The sequence below is a fragment of the Trachypithecus francoisi genome, unplaced genomic scaffold (genome assembly GCF_009764315.1).
Source record: "Trachypithecus francoisi isolate TF-2019V2 unplaced genomic scaffold, Tfra_2.0 Lachesis_group4, whole genome shotgun sequence".
NCBI lineage: Eukaryota > Metazoa > Chordata > Mammalia > Primates > Cercopithecidae > Trachypithecus > Trachypithecus francoisi.
This window is the reverse complement of record NW_022681469.1, coordinates 86,464,774-86,489,286: the sequence shown is the minus strand read 5'-3', so window position 1 is coordinate 86,489,286 and position 24,513 is coordinate 86,464,774. Positions and strand designations below refer to the sequence as shown.

Below are 24,513 nucleotides of genomic sequence, written 5' to 3'. Positions count from 1 at the left end.
TTTCCTGCTGGGGTGACTCACACCTCCATTCCTGGAGGATTGGGGCCATTACTATTTCTGCTGGATGGGATTGTTGTAGTTTTCCATTGACAGGACATGGTAATACTAAGCCAACATTGTAACTCAATTCTTTGTCTGTTGATTCAAAGGCATGAAAAGTCCAAGTGGCCTGGCAATCTTAACTTCCAGTTCAGTAGAAACATTGGGTTTCCTGGTAGAAGCATTTCTCCCTCTAGAACCAAAACCTGTAGACCAGCATAGCATAAAGTCAAGAGAACAGGAAAAAAAAAAAAAAAAAATTGTTAGTGAGTCTTACAAGTAAGAGAAAGTAATACCACCCACATTTCCACCCCTGGATTCATGGCCCCAAGAATCCTGGCCATGAAAGAAAGGGCACGTTTATTGGACATTGACTCAGGGCATATACAGCCTTCTGAAAAACTTGCTCCAACCCTGCAAAGTATTGTTATGCAGCCGATGTCATAACTGAATCTTTAAAAGGCCATTAGACCAGTATATAGATCCAGTTCCTTTGGGATGATGGGGAACATGGTAAAACCAGTGAATTTCATGAGCATGGATGGGTTCATCGCTACACTTCCTTTGCTGTGAAGTGAATTCCTTGATCAGAAGCAATGATGTTGTGGACTACCCGGATGGAGAAGGCATTCTGTAAATTCACACATGGTAGTTTGGGCAAAAGCATTGTATGCAATGAAGGCAAATCCATATTAGAATAAGTGTTGATTCCAGTTAGAGCGAAACTCTGTCCTCTCAAGATGGAAGCAGTCAAATGTAATCACCTTGCTACCAAGTAGCTGGCTGATTATCCAGGGGAAAGATGCCATATTATGGAGTCAGAGCTGATATCTGCTGCTGGTGGATTGGGCACTTAGTGGTGACCACAGTCAAACTGGCTTCAGTGAGTGGAAGTCCTTATTAGGGAGTCCATACATAACCTCCATCCCTCCCACCTGGCCACCTTGTTCATAGGCCTGTTGAGTGACGACAGGCGTGGCTGGGAGAAGAGGCTGACTAATATCCACAGAAATGGTCAGCCTATCCACTTTATTATTTAAATCTTCCTATGCTAAGGTCACTCTTTGGTAAGCATTCATATTCAAATATCTTCAGGTTTTTTGTCCATTCAAGGACTATCCACATACCTCTTCCCAAAAACGTCTTTGTTACTAATTTTCAAATCGTATTCCTTCGAAGTTCCTGACCATCCAGCCAAATTATTGACCGCAACCCATGAGTTGGTATATAATCACAATACTGGCCATTTCTCCATCAAACAAAGTGAACATCAAGATACACTGCTCCAAGTTCTCCCCCTGGGAAGATTTCCCTTCACTACTGCCTTCAGGAATATTCCAGGGATGGACTGTAGTGTTGTATTTGTCCACTGTGGGGTGGTGCCTGCATATCCTGCAGAACTATATTGAAATCAGGTTGGAGTCTTTTCTCCCTATGCCAGCTTATCTTAGGGAACTCCTCATGCAGCCATAGATGTGGGCTTGGGGATAGAAAACAGTGTATAGCAGGAATGAGGAACTTGGGCACTTGGGTCAACAGCTACTCAAGCCTGATCATGTGATGAAATGTTGCCATAAATACCATCTTTATGGCTTGTTGAGTCAGGTAACATCCAGTTCATGGGCATCTCAGGTTGTGTGGTAGCTTGGTGACACATGGTTAAGGACTTAGTCTTTACTCTGTAAAAGGCAGGGTTCTCCAGAGGGACAGAACCAATAAGATATATATATATAAAGGGGAGTTTACTAAGTATTAACTTATAAGATCACAAAGTCCCACAATAGGCTGTCTGCAAGCTGAGGAGCAAGGACAGTCAGCCTGAGTCCCAAATCTGAAGAACTTGGAGTCCGAAGTCTGAGAGCAGGAAGCATCCAGCATAGGAGAAAGACGTAGGCTGGGAGGCTAGGCCAGTCTCTCCTTTTCACGTCCTTCTGCCTGCTTTATATTTGCTGACAGCTGATTAGAGTTTACCCACCAGATTAAGGGTGGATCTGCCTTCCCCAGCCCACTGACTCAAATGTTAATTTCTTTTGGCAACGCCCTCACAGACACACCCAAGATTAATACTTTGTATCCTTAAATCCAATCAAGTTGACACTCAGTATTAACCATCACACTCCAGCCTAGTAGCAGGACCAGAATTGTTTTGAAAAAGGAGAATAGGCCAGGCCTGGGGGCTCACATCTGTAATTCCAGCACTTTGGGAGGCTGAGGTGGGCGGATCACGACGTCAGGAGATTGAGATCATCCTGGCTAAAATGGTGAAACCCCGTCTCTACTAAAAATACAAAAAGCCAGGCTTGGTGGTGTGCACCTGTAGTCCCAGCTACTCAGAAGACTGAGGCAGGAGAATCACTTGAACCCAGGAGGCGGAGGTCTCCGTAAGCCGAGATAGAACCACCGCACTCTGGCCTGGGCAACAGAGTGAGACTCTGTCTCAAAAAAAAAAAAAAGAAAAAAGAAAAAAGAAAAGAAAAGAAAAGGAGAATAGTTATCTGCATACAGGCCCTTGCATCAAAATACTAAAAGTCCACACCGTGCTTCACCAATAGAATTCTACCAAAGACTCCTCACACTATCCCAATATGCTGGTTCATATGGCCCAATTGCCATGGCAGCTTGCACGGCAGCCTGTACTTGCTGCAAAGCCCTCTCTTATTCTGGGCCCCATTTAAAACTAGCAGCTTTTTAGGTCATTCATTAAGTGAGCTGAGGTAACACATCCAAATGAAGAACATGTTCCTTCTAAAATCCAAATAGGACCATTAGAGGTACTTCTTTCTTAATTATAGGGAGAGCCAAATGCAACAACTTTTTCTTCACCTTAGAAGGGATATCTTGAACTTCCCCACACCACTGGACCTCTAAAAATTCCATTGAGACAGAAGGACCTTGAATTTTAGTCAGAGTTTACTTTTTACCCTCTGAAATACAAGTGTTCTACTAATAAATCTAGAGTAGTTGCTAATTCTTGCCCCCTACATCCAGTTAGCATGATGTCATCAACGTAATGGACTGCTGCCATATCTTCTAGAAAGGAAAGGTGATCCAGATCCCTGTGAACTAAATGATGAGGCAGAGTGGGAGAATTTATCTATTGCTGAGGTAGGACAGTAAGAATGTATTTCTGGCCTTCCCAGCTAAATGCAAACAGCTTCTGGTGGGCTTTATGGACAGGGATGGAGAAAAAGGCCTTTGTCAGATTAATAGCTGTATACCAGGTACCAGCAGATGTTTTAATTTGCTCAAGCATTAAAACCACATCTGGTACCGAAGTTTCAGTTGGAGTAACCACCTGGTTAAGTTTATAATAATGCACTATCATTCTCCAAATTTCATCTGTCTTCTGCATGAGCCAAATACACAAATTGAATGAGGATATGGTGGGAATTGCCACCCTTATACCTTGCAAGTTATTGATGCTGGCACTAATTTCTGTAATCCCTCAGGGACATGGTATTGCTTTTGATTTACTATTTTTCCTAGGTATTGACAGTACTATTGTCTTCCACTTGGTCTTTACCACAATAGTAGCCCTCATTCCATGGGTCAGGGAACCAATGTGGGGAGTTGCTGACTATATCTGTTACAATTATATATTCTGGAACTGGGGAAATAACCACAGGATGGATGTGGGGACCCACTGGACAAGCTGTGAGATGAACCTGAGCTAAAATTCCACTTTGAACCATAAGTCCTATTATAACTTGTGGGCCAAAGTGATATTTTGAGTGTCCTGGGATTACTGTGAGTTTAGAGTCAGTGTTCAGCAGTCCCCAAAAGTCTGATTATTTTCTTTTCCCCAGTGTGCTGTAGGGGCCAAGGGAAAACTTCTCCTTTGCTCTCTGATGATTCACTGAAAAATCTACTGACAAAAGTCAGCTTAATAGGAGGGAAAGTATACAAATTTATCAACATGCAAACGAGGGTTACAAAATATAAGAACTCGGCTGGGAGCGGTGGCTCAAGCCTGTAATCCCAGCACTTTGGGAGGCTGAGACGGGCGGATCACAAGGTCAGGAGATCGAGACCATCCTGGCTAATACGGTGAAACCCCGTCTCTACTAAAGAATACAAAAAACTAAGGCCGGGTGCGGTGGCTCAAGTCTGTAATACCAGCACTTTGGGAGGCCGAGGCGGGTGGATCACGAGGTCAGGAGATCGAGACCCTCCTGGCTAACACAGTGAAACCCCGTCTCTACTAAAAATACAAAAAACTAGCCCGGCGCGGTGGCGGGCGCCTGTAGTCCCAGCTACTCGGAGGCTGAGGCAGGAGAATGGCGGGAACCCGGGAGGCGGAGCTTGCAGTGAGCCGAGATCGCGCCACTGCACTCCAGCCTGGGCGAAACAGCGAGACTCCGTCTCAAAAAAAAAAAAAAAAAAAAAAAAAAGAATACAAAAAACTAGCCGGGCGACGACGCGGGCGCCTGTAGTCCCAGCTACTTGGGAGGCGGAGGCAGGAGAATGGCTTGAACCTAGGAGGCGGCTGGCGTGAACCTGGGAGGCGGATGGCGTGAACCTGGGAGGCGGATGGCATGAACCTGGGAGGCGGAGCTTGCAGTGAGCTGAGATCCGGCCACCGCACTACAGCCTGGGTGACAGAGCCAGACTCTGTCTCAAAAAAAAAAAAAAAAAAAATAAGAACTCAATAAAAGGCCATATGGCGGACACTTTCATACTCATCTTGTGGTTACAGCAATAATGTGGAACTTGAAGCATGGCAACACAGATTATGCGGGCAAAATAGGTTATGGGAGAGGGGGAAGATGCCTGACTAACAAAGGTAGTCTTATTGATAGCAATAGGAAACAGACAAATTCTTAGTTGGACAGGGACAGGTCTCTGGTGAAAACCCAATATTCAAGCCAAGGACAATTTAAATCCTGAAAACACAACTGGCAGTTCCGAATAGAGTCCAAGATCGGAGGGAGAACTTCCATCCCCATCGTACCCACTCTCTCTTGATTGCTTACTGCTGAATTATGGCTTTTAACTAATTGAATGTTGCTTTTTCCAAGACCACCCATGGACCAATCAACACACATTCCCCCATTCTAAGCCCATAAAACTGTGGACTCGGCCTCACAGACAGCAGCCTGATTTCAAGTCCCCTCTCCCTGCTGAGAGCTTTCTTTCTGTTGCTCAATAAAATTTCACTCTGCCTTACTCACTCTCCGGTGTCCGTGTACCTTATTCCACTTGGTCATGGGACAAGAACCCAGAACTTGCCAAACCGAGGGCAGCGGGAGTAAAAGAGCTGTAACCCTCCCTCCTGCTCTGTGAAAAACAGGAGAAGGAGCCACTGGGCGCCACTCCCTCCAACTCACCAAACAATGGGAGAGAAGAAGAAAAGTCACTGGATGCCACTCCCTCCTGCTCACTGAACTACAGGAGAGAACAAGCTCCAACATTATTATGTAGATGAAACCTCACAGATGGCAGATGGCGGTCCTTAGGAAAAAAAAAAAAGATGGTAAATATTCCTTTTAGAATTTTAAAGGTTTCCGACTCTCAGTTATAACTTTCTGAGATCCAGACAAGGGAGAGCCTCTGAAAAGTCCTGATTTTATCCATGCAGATTTTCTTTACAGATGTAAATATATTCCACAGAAGACAGCTTTTCAGTTACTCTTATATTTGTAGCACTTCTGGATAAACATCTTGAAATATGTCAAAGGAGTATATTTGTGAGTGAATTATTTTGGTTTCCTTGAGCATAATTATCCTGATAAAATGCCATAAGTCCTTTGGGGAAAGGTTAGAAAAAATATTAACATTATAATATTTTGGAAATGCACAGGGTCCCTTCCTCAAGAGAACCTGGACTAGCCTTCATTCAAGGAGTTCGAGGTTTGTAAACTGATTCAAATATGGATAATGATTGAAGAGCCATGACTCAGGTTAGACTTTTGTTCACTTAACCTAGAACTTTTCTGCTTGCACAAGAAGACTTCAAAAAGATCATGAAAAACATGAAAGTAAAATATAAAAATTAAAAACATTGACTTTATTTTTCAACATAAACTCCACCAGTCAAGATGCGTTTGTAAGCAATGATACCAGTCATTTAGTCCATCCTTAAAAAACTAAGGGTTTTCAGAATGTAGCCATGTCAGTTTAGTTTCTACATTATTAACTAAAGAAAAGTGAGTAATTTTGCCTTTAAAGATTTTTTTTAAGGTTTGGAAACAAAAAGATGTCAAAGGAGTCAAATCAGGACTATAAGGTGGATGATTGATGATTTCCCATCAAAACTCTTGCAAAATTGCCTTTATTTAATAAGAGAATGATCAGGAGCATTGTCATGGTGAACAAAGACTCTCTGGTTAAGCTTTTCTGGGAGATTTTTTTGCAAAAGCTTTGGCTAACTTTCTCAAAACTTTCTCAAAATAAGCAAATACTTTTTTTTTTAAACTTTCTAGAAAGTTTACAAGCAAAATACCTTCAGCATTCCAAAGACTGTTACAATGATCTTTGCTTTTTAGCAGTTCATTTTTGCTTTGACTGGACAACTTCCACCTCTTGGTAGCCATTGCTTTGATTGTGCTTTTGTCTTCAGGATTGTATGGGTAAAGCCATGTTTCATCTCCAATTACAAGTTTTCAAAGAGATGCTTTAGTATCTCTATCCCACTTGTTTAAAATTTCCATTGAAAGCTTGGTCTGGTCTGCAGCTGATCTGGGCACAACAGTTTTGGCACCAATCAAGTGGAAAGTGTGTTCAACTTTAATTTTTTTAGGCAGAATTGTGTAAGCTGAAGCAATTGAGGTGTCTATGGTGTTGGCTACTGCCTTTGCTGTTAATTATTAATCTTCTTTAACTACAGAATGCAAAAGATAAATTTTCCATGAAAAATTGACTTGTGGTCCTCTGCTGTGGGCCTTGTTGTCAAAATTGTCTTGCTCCTTCTTAAAGCAAATTATCTATTTGTAAACTGCGATTTTATTCTGGGCATTGTACCCATCAACTTTTTGTAAAGCATCAGTGATTTCACCATTCTTCCACCCAAGCTTTACCCTAAATTTGGAGTTTGTTCTTACTTCCATTTTAGCAGAATTAATTTTGCTCTCAAAATTAATTCCTATTAGAGATAAGGGCTATTTTCAAACTGATGTCTTAATCTCCTTAGTGCTTCAAATTAGATCCTGTTAAGACATGTCATAACTTTAGTACAAGTTTATTTTGGTGCAAACATTTTTGAAATTCATGCCTAGTTTTTTCATAATATGCTTTTAAATAAGCTTTTAAAAGACCCCTTGTACAGATTAAGTAACAATTTGATAGATTTTCTATTTCATGTCTAGAAATGCCATGATCAGTAAGCCTAGTCCATAGGTCACCATAAGTCAGACTATTATGATTGTTGCTTTAACTCTGCTGTCCATTACAGTAGCCAGGTAACCAGCTCTACCTTGTAGGTGGTGGCTGAGTGGCCCCTCCCACTCAGCCAATTGCCTTTAGGCTTCTCAATTCAGTGACTACAGTTTCCACTCCGTGGTCTGGCCTACAGACAGTGATCACAGAGATCTTTAAGGATGACAGGGCTCCACTCACAAATTTATTACTCACAGTATTAGTGAAAAGTATGCCTTCTGGACTCTCCCACTATGAATAAGTAGGCCTTAAATGACAGATCTACCCTAACATTACAATATATCTCTAAGCCTTTGTATTTCTTCTACATTGCAGTAAGGCATGTCAAGTATTTTCAACTTTCTCATGCCGGGCTACCATTTGGTCCTTATCTCAGCAGTTAACCAACCAACCTGTTAGAACCAAACTGCACAAGCTGCAACATTTAATACAGAACCTTTACTTAATGAGTTCATGCCAAATTCGGCCTGATCCAACATTAACTTCCTTCCACCATTATCCCACATCCTTAGTCATCAATTCCTGTACATGTTCTCCAGATTTCTTTCTGTGTAAATTAAAAACTCAAGCAGTTTGTTTGAATTTAACATACTTCCTCATGGGTCACACATTGTACCTCACCTTTAGGAGACTGATGAGACTGGAGTCTAATTATAGGTCTAGAAGCAAAAAGCTGGGGTGAGGGTTGGTTCTGCAGAGAATCAGCATTGTATGGCAACTGCATTGTATGGCAATTGCCTTGGGGGAGGTCAATGTAAGGTCAATCCTTTATAACTATAGAGGCCGAGAGACCAGTACCACTATGGGTGGGAATACTGCTGTCACTGTGGGTAGAAGAGGCCAATTCTGCTGGGAGTTGGAGAGATCTCTTTTACTGGTAATGAAGACTCACCAGAATTTAGGGGCTCAATGTCCACAGCTTCATCAGGATCTCTCCCACATGTTCCCTTTCCAACTTAGAGGATCCCATTCTTTTTCGATTACATGCCTTCATTTTAACTATAGACCTCCTGCCAGACTGAAAGCTCAACTTGCTTTGTAATTCAGCCAGTTTCAAAATAATGTAGATTTTGATTGTTGACAATTTCAGTCCTGCAACTCTAGGAGATAAGGCTATTCTTCAGGGCATACATGGAAGCTCTTAAGTCATTTATGCAGCACTTGAGCTGGGAATTCAAATCCTTAACTTACCCTTTTCTCTTACCACTTGATCAGCAACATCAGGAACAACCAACCCTTGTCATTTTATTAGTTAGTTTTCTGAAAATCTTCAAAAGTATTTTATACAGAGGTATTTAGTTCTTTGCTTTTTGTAAGTAGTTGATTAGGAGTATCCAATGCAGATATTTTCTATATCTCTATTAAAATTTTAGGCCATAGTCTATCAGTGCTCCCTTTACTACTGAGAATAGAGTTATTAGTGTCTTGAAATATCATCAAATACAGAATCTATTCTAGAGACTCCAGAACCAATTTTGAAAACTCATCTTTAAAATTAGGTTTCTCTAGAACCACTCGTGTTTCCAAAATCTGTGTTAATCAGGGCTCTTCAGAGGAACAGAACAGATTTATTATGAAGAATTGATTTGCAAGATTAGAGAGGCTAAGAAGTCTCACAATGTGCTTTCTGCAAGCTGTTGACCCAGGAAAGCTGATGGAGTAATTTAGTCCAAGTCTGAATGTCTAAGAACTAGTGGAGTAGTTGGTGAATTCCTATCTGAAGGCTGGAGAAAATAAGATAAGTTCAGTCAGGCAGGTAGGAAGCAAAAAGAAGTAAGTTCTCTCTTCCTGCACCTTATGTCTTACTCAGGCCCTCAGTGGACTGGGTAATGTTCACTCACAGTGGGGTGGCAATCTACTTTATTGAGTCCACAGATTTAGATGCTAATTTCATGCCAAAACTCCCCCACAGAGACACCCCAAAATAATGCTTAATCTGGATATTCTGTGGCCAGCCAAGTTGACATACAAAACTAACCATCACAGATGTAATAGGATAATTCCTCATAGAGATAGTTAATTTCGTCACAAATTTCTGTCAGCTTATGCATATACTCTTCACAAACACAGAGAGTCTGTACATCCTTCTCCTCCTGGCAAGCAGTATTAATTGTCATCATAAAAACTGTTGTATATTAATTACAGAAAATATTTGAGTTATACTTTAGAAAGTATGTAGTCATCCCTGATTTCTAGCGGCTGAAGATCCTGAGGCTCAGGAACCTAGGCATAGAATACAAAACAGACAGATGGCAAAGCATCTTCAATCCGTTCAGGAAATAGAAAGGAGCAATATGGTATTTAGAATGTCCTAACTGAGATGTGTAGGGGAGAAGACAGGAATGTTTTCTTGGGGTAGCTGTGGTAGGAATGTATGTCCCAATCAGGCAGCACTGGGGGAGAGCAATTCAACCACTGTCTTTTCTGAATCTAAACAATTTTACATGACATTTCTATCGTATAGGATGCATTTCTAATATTCTTCTACGAGAATAATGTCAGTATTTTTCTTAAGTGTCATTATAATATTTATGTAAAATTTTTATTAAACCCTTTAAGCATTCTAAGAAGTCTGTGACTCCTGTGTTTACCTTCTTTCCTCTAAAATGTGTATTACATACACATGTGTTTGGTAGGGGAAGTCTTTTTGCAAAAATCTCATTTGGTGTTTTTGCCTCTCATGACTTTTTGTGTCTGTGTATATCTTCATATACCTGTGTTTTTCCTCTCTATTGAATTCAAATATTAGTCCTTGTGACAAAAGAGCATTTTTCTTTACAGAGTTAATTTATATGTTCATTAATTGATGAATTCAAGTAATTTAAACTAGCAGTAATTTCCTATAGAATTTATTTTTATGGGACTAGTATTATGAGATACGTTTCTTCAAGTGGATTGAAATGGAAGTATTTGAATAGAACAAAATGTCAGGGGATAATAATCATACTGTAGATATGGTGTCTTTTCCTAAAAGATTATGTAAAAAGATGAAGTGTAACTATATTAAGCAAGCAAAACATATTTTAACTTACATTTGCAAAGTAATCTTCAAACTTTGCTCAACAGATATTTTTTTGTTTGGTTTGGTGTTCCACTTCACTTGACTCTCTGCCAGCCTATTTTTACTGTAGGTATGAAGATATTTCAGGGAACCAGGGTTGTCATTTACAGTAAGATTAGAAAAAAAAGGATTCCTTTTGCCCAAAATGAATGAGTTCTTTTTCTTAGTTGTGCCTATCACTGTCCACCTACTTGAGTTGAGACTTTCCTAGTCCCAGGCCTTCCCTGAATGGCTTCTAAGAGATATTATCTATTCCCATTCTACTTCTATTACCTGAATTTAGGAATAAAGGATAAGAGTGCTGGTGATGATAATGGATATTTTAAAACACCAAGAAAGCACTTAATGTATACCAAATACCTTATATTCATTATTATATTTAACTTTCATTACATTCTTTTGGATTCAATAGCATAATTACTGCAAATAATATAGTTGAAATTTACAGAGATGCTAAGTAACCTGTAGATGTCATGTAGCTAGAAAATACAAAAAATAGATTTCAAATTCAGGGTTGTTTGATCTAGTGTCCAATCTTGTTCCAACTGAGATCTCAACGATGCCTCCTAACCATTCATTTAAATGAAACAAAAAATTAGTTATGGCAAATCTCATTTCCATAGCAACAAGAGGGTTTCCCCATTCATCCCTGTCCTCATCTCTGGTTCTCTATTGGTAACTCTTTTTATTAGTTTCTTATTTACCATCCCAATATTTTGTCTTGAAAATATAAGCAAAATCTAAATATATATTATTATATTTCCCCCTTCTTAAACACAGCTTTTCTAAGCTGCATATTCTCTTTCACTTTGCTTTTTTAGTTAAACCCTGGAACTAGTCTTACAGCAGTCTACAAAATCCATTCTCGCTTTTTTTTCTTTATAGCTACATTGTATTCATTATTACTTAATGGAATTTTCTCTCTAACAGTCCTTGGCTTCATATCCACAAAGCTATGTATTTTTTTTATTAATTGGGCAGTATCCTTCTTTGACTTATGGCAGTTATCAAATTAATTTTGCAGAGGAGGTAAATGAAAATCAAAGAGGCTATCTTCTTTGTAAAAAGGGGGAAATAACATATATCTTAGAATATCATATTAAATGAATTCATTTGTTCATTCTAAAGTCATTTAAAATAGATATCTCAAAGACTCAGCAAGGTTATTGAAAGAAGGTATAATTATTGAGAAGCAAAGAATTTAATTGATAAATTAGAAGATAGAAATACATAAAGGTAGGCATGGAATACCAACCATATCTACCTTAATAACACTTTGGTCTTTATCACAACTTGGTCTTAAAGAAACCTGTATTTGAAGTCTTCTCTGCTACTTACTATATCCACAAACATAGATAAGTTGTCTAGCCTCCTTCATTTTTCATTTATCGCCTCTATAAAATGAGGAAAATAACATGTATCTTAGAGGATCATTATAAAGATGAATCATATAATTCTATGATTATATGAGATGATTCATATAATTCTAAACAGTATGTGATATATAGTAGATACAATATATATGTTGTTTTATTTCTAGATCATATTGTTCAAATTGATATTTTAATAATATGAGTATTATATGATTTTACATCTTCCTCGTATAATTTTGTCAATGAATTGTTTAAAGCAAAAATGTCTTTCTTGGAATACATCAATGTGGTTTCCTTTTCAGCTATTATGTAGTCTCTGTCCTTCTATTGGATCTTTTTCTCTGCAAGGCTCCCAATGGTTTTATAAGAGACAACATAAGTGATCAAGGCCACTCACTGTTTTTAATCAGAGCTCCAGAACTGCACATAGCTGAAAAGGCCTATGTGGCAAGGCTGAATGCTAATTGGATTTGGGGATTAGGGTGGCATGAATAAACAGCAGGGTTTCCTCATTGTTATACTTGGTGACTATTAGAGCATTTTGCTCTGGGAAGGCAAATCAAATGATAGGTCTGAAACAAGGTGAGTGACTGTAAAACTATCAATCAGAATTCTGTCAAGGCTCCCTGACTTTTGTTAGCAAATCTATTTCCAGAATAGTAATAACAATCCCACCCACCTAGCTGGCTATTTTAAGGAACACACTACTGAAAACTTTGTCAGAATATTCTTTAGACAATTCCAACTGGCTAGATGCCCTTTGATCTGTACTCCATCTTGCTATCTGTTTTTGCCACAAAAATAGATCACTTTGAAACATTTGACAAAAGAATAGCCAATAAGAAGAATGACATGCCCATATTTAATTTCCAATAGAAAGTATTAGATGCTTTATATTAAAGCTGAAAATAACCTCTGTGGACTATTCAGAAAACTAAAGACCTAATTTATAAGATATGCCAAATAGATTTGTTTTAAAATGTTTTTAAACTATACATATACATATCAGCAAAATAAAGCTGATCATTCTGCCTTTATCATGCTTCTGTTATTTCTCTTCAAGGACTGGTTTGTGCCTTCGTAGGCCTCTCTGTGTTAATATCTCACTGCATTGCTCCTGTAGCCTTCCCTGTAAAAGCCGTCTTTTAAAAAAACATGGTTGGATTTGTTGACTTACATGGAACACCCACTCAGGTGTCAAGTTTTATAAACCATATACTGGCATAGAATAGCATACTAGTGTAAAGATTATAAGTGAATGATATACAGAAATCTTACAGATAATCCTGTTCAATTGCAGTCTTGCTGCTTCTATTTCCTTCCCCACAATTATGAATAATGCTGCTTTGAACGTTTGAATACAAGTCTTTGTGTCCATAAATATTTTTATTTCCCTTGGCAAGTGCATAAAGGTATGTAGAGTAAATATTTAAGACAATTACATTATTAACAAAGCCTGGTAAAGAGATGTAAGGGAAGGTATAGAACTGAATAGATAGCTAATACATAAATCTACACATTTACAGCCAACTGATTTTTGACAAAAGCACAAGAACACACAATAAGAAAATGAGTCTTCTCAATACATGGTACTGAGAAAATTAGATATCCATATGCAAAAGAATGAAATTAGATATTTTTCTTACATCACATACAAAAGTCAATTCCAAGTGGGTTAAAGACTTAAACGTATTACTTGAAACTGTAAAACTACTAGAGGGAAACATAGGGGAAAAGCTCCATTACATTAATCTAGGCAATGACTTTGTGGATATGACCCTGAAAACACAAGCAACAAAAGCAAAAATAGGAAAAGGAAATTACATGAAACCAAAAGGACTCTCCCCAGTGAAGATAGGAATCAACAACATGACGAGACAATCTATAGAATGGGAGAAAATATTTATAAACTATGCATCCAATAATGGGTTAATAGCTACAATGCAGAGAATGACAACTAAATAGGAAGAAAACAACCTGACTGAAAAATGGGCAAAGGACCTGAATAGACACTTCTTAAAAAGAGACATGCCAATGGCCGAGAGGTATATGAAAAGAAAATGCTCAACATCGCTAGTTACTAGGCAAATGTGTGTTAAAACCACAATGAGATATTTTCACACCTGTTAGACAAAAGGTAACAAGTTTTGGTGAGAATGTGGAGAAAAGGGAGTATTTGTAAACTCTTGGTGGGGATATAAATTATAATAGTATAGCCATTAGAGAAAACTATATGGACGTTTTTCAAAAAATTAAAAATAGGAATACCGTATGATCCAGCAAACCCACTATTTGGTATATATAGAAAGGAAATGAAATCAATATGTCTAAAAGCTATCTGTATTTCCATGTTTATTGCAGCTTTATTCACAATAACCAAGATACGGAATCAACCTAAGTGTCCAACAAACGATGAATGTCAAAGAAAATATAGTATACATACAGAATGGGATACTGTTCAGCCATAAAAAGAAGGAAATTTTGTCATTTGCAACAACATAGATAAACCTGGAGAACATTAGGTTAAGTGATATAAGCCAGGCACAGAAAATCAAGTACCACATTATCTGACTCATAGGTGGACTCTAAGAACATGAACGTCATAGAAGTAGAGAGTAGAACGATGGTTACCAGGGCTGGGGTGGTTGGGGTTAGTGGTGGCAGAGATATTGGTCAAATGATACAAAATTTCAGTTGTATAGGAGCAGTAAATTCAAGAAGTCTTTTATACAACATAGTATAGTTAATAATGTATTTTATTCTTAAGAAATGCAAAGAGAGTGAATGTGAAGTGTTCTCACCACAGAAATGGTAATAATATGAGGTAATACATATGTTGATTAGCTAGATTTAGTCATTCCACAGTGTATATATACTTCAAAAAATCATATTGTACATGGCAAATACACACAATTTTATCCGTCAATTAAAAAAAAAATTTTAATGTAAAGAAAAAACTGAGAATTACAGTTGAAGAATTCAATACTCCTATCTCAACAATTGGTAGAACCATTATATAAAAAAGAAACAAGGATATAAAAGAACTATCAGTCAACAGGATCCAATCACTATTTATTGAATTGTCTATGCAATGATAGCAGAATACACATTTGTTTCAAGTGGCCCTAGACCATATCAATAGACATATCCTGGGCCATAACACAAACTTAACAAAAGAATTGAAATAAACATTGTGTTTTCCTAACCACAATGGAATCAAACTAGAAATCAATAATAGCAATATAATAAGAAATCTTAAACAGATTGAAAACTAAACAAACACTTCCAAATACACAACTAGTCAAAGAGGAACTCTCAAGGGAAATGACACATATTGAGCTGAATTAAAATGCAAATATATCAGTATTTGTGGAAGACAGTTAACGAAGTATTGAGGGGAAAATTTATAGCACTAAATGAATATATTAAAAAAAAAGTAAAAGAAAAATTCCAAGTCACCCCTCTAAGCTCTCACTGCAAAAACCTAGAAAAGCAAGAGCTAAGTAACCTAAAAGTAAGGAGCAGGGATGAAATAATAAAGGTAAGAACAGAAATCAATGAAATTAAAAACAGAAAGGCTGGAGGGAAATTACATTTTTCAAAAAGATGATTCTTTGAATACATCAATAAAATTCATAAACCTCTGGGAAGGTTTATAATATGTCTAAAAGCTATCTGTATTTCCATGTAAAGTAAAGAGACAAAGTAAAGAGAGGGAAACAGAAATTGTGCCAGAAATGATACAGGGTATACTACTACGGATTCATTACACAGAAAAAGGATAAGGGAATATTATGAACAACTCTTTACACAGAAATTTGATGACATATAAATAGACCAATTCTTGGGGGGGAAAAAAAACTACCATAACTTACCCAATATGACATGGAGAATTTGAATAGTCCTACAACTATTAAGCAAACTAAATTAATAATTTAATTTCTTCCAAAAAAGAAATCTCTATGCACACACGGTTTCTCTGAGGAATTTTATCAAACATTTAAAGAAGAATTAATACCAATTCTACACAGTTTCTACCAATAAATAGAAGGGAAGGGAATACCTAGCAATTCATCTTATAAAGCTGGGATTACCCTGATACCAGAACCAAAGAGTAAAAATGTAGAAAACTGCAGACCAACATCCCTCATGAATACAATGAAAAAATTCTTAATAAAATGCATAGTGTAGGGGCGGAGCAAGATGGCCGAATAGGAACAGCTCCAGTCTCCAACTCCCAGCGCGAGCAACACAGAAGACTGGTGATTTCTGCATTTTCAACTGAGGTACTGGGGTCATCTCTCTAGGGAGTGCCGGACAATCGGTGCTGGTCAGCTGCTGCAGCCTGACCAGCGTGAGCTGAAGCAGGGCGAGGCATCGCCTCACCTGGAAGCGCAAGGGGGAAGGGAATCCCTTTTCCTAGCCAGGGGAACTGAGACACACAACACCTGGAAAATCGGGTAACTCCCACCCCAATACTGCGCTTTAAGGAAACAGGCACACCAGGAGAATATATCCCATACCTGGCCGGGAGGGTCCCACGCCCACGGAGCCTCCCTCACTGCTAACACAGCCGTCTGCAGCGATCTATACCCAAGGCAGCAGCGAGGCTGGGGGAGGGGCGCCCGCCATTGCTGAGGCTTAAGTAGGTAAACAAAGCCGCTGGGAAGCTCGAACTGGGTGGAGCTCACAGCAGCTCAAGGAAGCCTGCCTGTCTCTGTAGACTCTACCTCTGCGGACAGCGCACAGCTGCAGTCCATTAGGGGAAAGAGCGGGGCCGTTGCAGACGCGAATGACTCTGTCTGACAGCTTTGGGGAGAGCCGTGGATCTCCTAACGCGGAGGTTGAGATCTGAGAACGGACAGACTGCCTGCTCAGGTGGGTCCCTGACCCCTGAGTAGCCTAGCTGGGAGACATCCCCCACTAGGGGCAGTCTGACACCCCACACCTCACAGGGTGGAGTCACCCCTGAGAGGAAACTTCCAAAGAAAGAATCAGACAGGTACTCTCGCTGTTCAGCAATATTCTATCTTCGGCAACCTCTGCTGCTGACACCCAGGAAAACAGGGTCTGGAGTGGACCTCAAGCAATCTCCAACAGAACAACAGACAGTCCTTCTGACTGTCAGACGGAAAACTATCAAACAGGAAGGACACCTATACCAAAACCCCATCAGTACGTTACCATCATCAAACACCAGAGACAGATAAAACCACAAAGATGGGGAAGAAGCAGGGCAGAAAAGCTGGAAATTCAAAAAATAAGAGCACATCTCTCCCTGCAAAGGAGCGCAGCCCATCGCCAACAACGGATCAAAGCTGGTCAGAGAATGACTTGGACGAGATGAGAGAAGAAGGCTTCAGTCCATCAAACCTCTCAGAGCTAAAGGAGGAATTACATACCCAGCGCAAAGAAACTAAAAATCTGGAAAAAAAGTGGAAGAATTGACAGCTAGACTAATTAATGCAGAGAAGATCATAAACGAAATGACAGAGATGAAAACCATGACACGAGAAATACGTGACAAATGCACAAGCTTCAGTAACCGACTCGATCAACTGGAAGAAAGAGTATCAGCGATTGAGGATCAAATGAATGAAATGAAGTGGAGAAGAGAAACCAAAAGAAAAAAGAAGAAAAAGAAATGAACAAAGCCTGCAAGAAGTATGGGATTATGTAAAAAGACCAAATCTACGTCTGATTGGGGTGCCTGAAAGTGAGGGGGAAAATGGAACCAAGTTGGAAAACACTCTTCAGGATATCATCCAGGAGAACTTCCCCAACCTAGTAGGGCAGGCCAACATTCAAATTCAGGAAATACAGAGAACGCCACAAAGATACTCCTCCAGAAGAGCAACTCCAAGACACATAATTGCCAGATTCACCAAAGTTGAAATGAAGGAAAAAAGCTGAAGGGCAGCCAGAGAGAAAGGTCGGGTTACCCACAAAGGGAAGCCCATCAGACTAACAGCAGACCTCTCGTCAGAAACTCTACAAGCCAGAAGAGAGTGGGGGCCAATATTCAACGTTCTTAAAGAAAAGAATTTTCAACCCAGAATTCATATCCAGCCAAACTAAGCTTCATCAGTGAAGGAGAAATAAAATCCTTTACAGATAAGCAAATGCTTAGAGATTTTGTCACCACCAGGCCTGCCTTACAAGAGACCCTGAAGGAAGCCCTAAACATGGAAAGGTACCAGCCATTGCAAAAACATGCCAAAATGTAAAGAACATCGAGGCTAGGAAGAAATTGCATCAACTAACGAGCAAAATAACCAGTTAATATCATAATGACAGGATCAAGTTCACACATAACAATATTAACCTTAAATGTCAATGGACTAAATGCTCCAATTAAAAGACACAGACTGGCAAACTGGATCAAGAGTCAAGACTCATCAGTCTGCTGTATTCAGGAGACCCATCTCACATGCAGAGACATACATAGGCTCAAAATAAAGGGATGGAGGAAGATCTACCAAGCAAATGGAGAACAAAAAAAAGCAGGGGTTGCAATCCTAGTCTCTGATAAAACAGACTTTAAACCATCAAAGATCAAAAGAGACAAAGAAGGCCATTACATAATGGTAAAGGGATCAATTCAACAGGAAGAGCTAACTCTCCTAAATATATATGCACCCAATACAGGAGCACCCAGATTCATAAAGCAAGTCCTTAGAGACCTACAAAGAGACTTAGACTCCCATACAATAATAATGGGAGACTTCAACACTCCACTGTCAACATTAGACAGATCAACGAGACAGAAAGTTAACAAGGATATCCAGGAATTGAACTCATCTCTGCACCAAGCGGACCTAATAGACATCTATAGAACTCTCCACCCCAAATCAACAGAATATACATTCTTCTCAGCACCACATTGCACTTATTCCAAAATTGGCCACATAATTGGAAGCAAAGCACTCCTCAGCAAATGTACAAGAACAGAAATTATAGCAAACTGTCTCTCAGACCACAGTGCAATCAAACTAGAACTCAGGACTAAGAAACTCAATCAAAACCGCTCAACTACATGGAAACTGAACAACCTGCTCCTGAATGACTACTGGGTACATAACGAAATGAAAGCAGAAATAAAGATGTTCTTTGAAACCAATGAGAACAAAGATACAACATACCAGAATCTCTGGGACACATTTAAAGCAGTGTGTAGAGGGAAATTTATAGCACTAAATGCCACAAGAGAAAGCAGGAGAGATCTAAAATTGACACTCTAACATCACAATTAAAAGAACTAGAGAGGCAAGAGCAAACACATTCACAAGCTAGCAGAAGGCAAGAAATAACTAAGATCAGAGCAGAACTGAAGGAGATAGAGACACAAAAAACCCTCCAAAAAATCAATGAATCCAGGAGTTGGTTTTTTGAAAAGATCAACAAAATTGACAGACCGCTAGCAAGACTAATAAAGAAGAAAAGAGAGAGGAATCAAATAGTCGCAATAAAAAATGATAAAGGGGATATCACCACCGACCCCACAGAAATACAAACAACCATCAGAGAATACTATAATGCCTCTACGCAAATCAACTAGAAAATCTAGAAGAAATGGATAATTTCCTGGACACTTACACTCTCCCAAGACTAAACCAGGAAGAAGTTGAATCCCTGAATAGACCAATAGCAGGCTCTGAATTGAGGCAACAATTAATAGCCTACCCACCAAAAAAAGTCCAGGACCAGATGGATTCACAGCTGAATTCTACCAGAGGTACAAGGAGGAGCTGGTACCATCCTTCTGAAACTATTTCAATCAATAGAAAAAGAGGGAATCCTCCCTAACTCTTTTTATGAGGCCAACATCATCCTGATACCAAAGCCTGGCAGAGACACAACAAAAAAAGAGAATTTTAGACCAATATCCCTGATGAACATCGATGCAAAAATCCTCAATAAAATACTGGCAAACCAGATTCAGCAGCACATCAAAAAGCTAATCCACCATGATCAAGTGGGCTTCATCCCTGGGATGCAAGGCTGGTTCAACATTCGCAAATCAATAAACGTAATCCAGCATATAAACAGAACCAAAGACAAGAACCACATGATTATCTCAATAGATGCAGAAAAGGCTTTTGACAAAATTCAACAGCCTTTATGCTAAAAACGCTCAATAAATTCGGTATTGATGGAACGTACCTCAAAATAATAAGAGCTATTTATGACAAACCCACAGCTAATATCATACTGAATGGGCAAAAACTGGAAAAATTCCCTTTGAAAACTGGCACAAGACAGGGATGCCCTCTCTCACCACTCCTATTCAACATAGTGTTGGAAGTTCTGGCTAGGGCAATCAGGCAAGAGAAAGAAATCAAGGGTATCCAGTTAGGAAAAGAAGAAGTCAAATTGTCCCTGTTTGCAGATGACATGATTGTATATTTAGAAAACCCCATTGTCTCAGCCCAAAATCTCCTTAAGCTGATAAGCAACTTTAGCAAAGTCTCAGGATACAAAATTAATGTGCAAAAATCATAAGCATTCTTATACAGCAGTAACAGACAAGCAGAGAGCCAAATCAGGAATGAACTTCCATTCACAATTGCTTCAAAGAGAATAAAATACCTAGGAATCCAGCTTACAAGGGATGTAAAGGACCTCTTCAAGGAGAACTACAAACCACTGCTCAGTGAAATCAAAGAGGACACAAACAAATGGAAGAACATACCATGCTCATGGATAGGAAGAATCAATATCGTGAAAATGGCCATACTGCCCAAGGTTATTTATGGATTCAATGCCATCCCCATCAAGCTACCAATGACTTTCTTCACAGAATTGGAAAAAACTGCTTTAAAGTTCATATGGAACCAAAAAAGAGCCCGCATTGCCAAGACAATCCTAAGTCAAAAGGACAAAGCTGGAGGCGTCACGCTACCTGACTTCAAACTATACTACAAGGCTACAGTAACCAAAACAGCATGGTACTGGTACCACAACAGAGATATAGACCAATGGAACAGAACAGAGTCCTCGGAAATAATACCACACATCTACAGCCATCTGATCTTTGACAAACCTGAGAGAAACAAGAAACGGGGAAAGGATTCCCTATTTAATAAATGGTGCTGGGAAAATTGGCTAGCCATAAGTAGAAAGTTGAAACTGGATCCTTTCCTTACCCCTTATACGAAAATTAATTCAAGATGGATCAGAGACTTAAATGTTAGACCTAATACCATAAAAACCCTAGAAGAAAATCTAGGTAGTACCATTCAGGACATAGGCATGGGCAAGGACTTCATGTCTAAAACACCAAAAGCAATGGCAGCAAAAGCAAAAATTGACACATGGGATCTAATTAAACTAAAGAGCTTTTGCACAGCAAAAGAAACTACCATCAGAGTGAACAGGCAACCTACAGAATGGGAGAAAATTTTTGCAACCTACTCATTTGACAAAGGGCTAATATCCAGAATCTACAAAGAACTCAAACAAATATACAAGAAAAAAACAAACAACCCCATCAAAAAGTGGGGAAAGGATATGAACAGACATTTCTCAAAAGAAGACATCCATACAGCCAACAGACACATGAAAAAATGCTCATCATCACTCGCCATCAGAGAAATGCAAATCAAAACCACAATGAGATACCATCTCACACCAGTTAGAATGGCAATCATTAAGAAGTCAGGAAACAACAGGTGTTGGAGAGGATGTGGAGAAATAGGAACACTTTTACACTGTTGGTGGGATTGTAAACTAGTTCAACCATTATGGAAAACAGTATGGCGATTCCTCAAGGATCTAGAACTAGATGTACCATATGACCCAGCCATCCCACTACTGGGGATATACCCAAAGGATTATAAATTACTCTACTACAAAGACACATGCACACGTATGTTTATTGCGGCACTATTCACAATAGCAAAGACTTGGAATCCACCCAAATGTCCATCTGTGACAGACTGGATTAAGAAAATGTGGCACATATACACCATGGAATACTATGCAGCCATCAAAAACGATGAGTTTGCGTCCTTTGTAGGGACATGGATGCAGCTGGAATCCATCATTCTTAGCAAACTATCACAAGAAGAGAAAACCAAACACCGCATGTTCTCACTCATAGGTGGGAACTGAACAATGAGATCACTTGGACTCGGGAAGGGGAACATCACACACTGGGGCCTATCATGGGGAGGGGGGAGGAGGGAGGGATTGCATTGGGGAGTTATACATGATATAAACGTCATGCACATGTACCCTAGAACTTAAAGTATAATAAAAAAAAATAAAAAATAAAAAATAAAAATAAAATGCATAGTGTAGAATTCAGGAATACATAAAATGATACATCATATCCGATTATGGTTTAGTGCAGGGATATGAGGTTAACTCAATATTAGAAAATCAATGTTATATTTCATTTTAACAGGATGAAAATAAAAATTTCATATTTATATTAACAAATACAGAAAATGTGTCTGAGAAAATCCAACACCCATTTGTAAAATAACAAGAAACAAAACAAAACTTCTCTGATAAAACAGGAAAAGAAGGGAATTTCCTCAACTTGACAAAGAGCATCTACACAATACCCACAGCTAACATCTACATAATGGTAAAAGAAGGCTTTTCTCCAAAGATTGGAAACAAGAGAAAGATGTTCATTATCCCTTTTTTAATTCAATACAATGCTTGAATTTCTAGCCAGTGCAATAAGACAAGTAAAGAAAATTAAAAAAATATTATATCAGAAATAAAGAAATAAAACTACCACTGTTTACAGATGACATGATTATTTTGAAAATCTCCAGGAATCTCCAAACATAGCTCCTTAGAGTTACTGAGTTTAGACAGTTTGCAGGATAGAAGATAAACATCTCAAAGCCAATTGTATTTCTATATATTGACAATGAAATTCAAAATGCAGTATCAATTATAATTCCACAAAATACTTAAGTGTAAGTCTAACAAAATATGTGCAAGACTTGTGTAGTGAAAACTAAAAAATTCTGCCAGGCCCAGTGACTTACACCTGTAATCCCAGCATTTCAGGGGGCAGAGGTAAGAGGATCACTCGAGCGTAGCGCTTCAAGACCAGCTTGGGCAACATAGTGAGACCCCGTTCTTTACAAAAAGAAAAAAATGTTTAAAAAATCTGATGAAGGAAATTTAATAAAATCAGAATAAATGGATAGATATACAGTTCATGGTTGGGATTCTGAACATAGCAAAGATAGCAATTCTCTCTAAAATAATATACAGATTTTAATGTAACTTTAATCAAAATGCCAGGAATTTTTTTGGTAGATATAGACACAGTTATTTAAAGTATATGCAAAAAAGGCAAAGGAACTAGAATAGCAAAAATGATTTAGAAAAATAAGAATAAAGTGGAAGGAATTTGCCTACCCAATTTTAAGACCTTACTATGTACAAGCTACATTAATCAAGTCTGTGATATTTGCAGGATTAAAGCATAGATCAACAATGACAGAGAGAAGCCTAAAATAAACCCACAAAAATATGCCCAACTAATTTCCGACAAAAAGACAAGAGCTCAATATTAGAAAGATGCCCTTTTAAACAAATGTGCTTGAGTATTGAGTAATTGGACATTCATTAAATAAATAAACCAATCAACAACAACAAAAAAATGAGCCTAAATTATGCACCTCAGAAAAATTAAACAAAATGGATTGTGGCCTTATAGTTAAAATATAAAACTGAACAGTTTTTAGGTGAAAAATGTAACATAAAAGAAAGTCTTTGGGAACTAGTGCTAGGCAAAGATTTCTTAGACTTGATACTGAAAGTGCAATCTATAAAAGGAAAAATAAATTGGACTTCATCAAAATAAAAACTCATGGTCTTCAATAGATTCTGTTAAGAGAAATGAAGAAAAGGGTTGACAATGGGAGAAAATACTTGCAAAACATGTATAAATCACAGGACTAGCATGCAAAATATATAATGAACCTGCAAAATTCAAAAGTAAAAACAAAACAAACAATCTAATTAGAAAATGAGCCAAAAGCATGAACAGATATTTTCCTGAAGAGAATATTCAGATGGTAAATAAGCACATGGAAAGCTATTAAACATCATTACCCATTAGGGAAATTCAAATCAAAACCAAAAAGAGATACCATTATTCAGCTATTAGAGTAGCTAAACAAAAAGTGGTAACAACATCAGCTACTGGAAAGGGTGTGGAGACACTGTATTGGTTATCCTCTGCTGGTGGGAATTGAAAATGGTTTTCCAGCACTCCGGAAAAGATTTTGGCTGTTTCTTAACCAACTAAACATGGCACTACTATATGACTCAGCGAATGCATTCCTAGGCAAATGCACTCTGGGAGGAATGAAAATATGTTCATATGAAAGCCTGTATGAGACACTAACTCTGCAAAAATTTTTAAAAATTTGCCAGATGTGATAACACGCACCTGTAGGTCCCAGCTACTAGCGAGGCTAAGGCAGAAGGATCACTTGAGCTAGGAGTTCAAGGCTTTAGTGAGCGAAGATTGTGTCTTTTTTTATGAGACAGGTTGAAACTGTCTCATAAAAAGAGAAAAAGGCCTATACACAAATCGTTAAAAGCACTTCATTCATAATAACCCAAAACCGAAAATAACCCACATAGTTTTCAATTGGTGAATGCTTAAACACACTGTGGTAGCTCTAT

General features: G+C 38.5%; 1 protein-coding gene across 1 annotated transcript in view; it reads left to right on the top strand.

Annotated features, from left to right (window-relative positions):
• DGKB (diacylglycerol kinase beta) overlaps positions 1-24,513 on the top strand; it is a 774,912-nt gene that overhangs the window by 104,353 nt on the left and 646,046 nt on the right. The gene's annotated exons all lie outside the window — the stretch shown is intronic.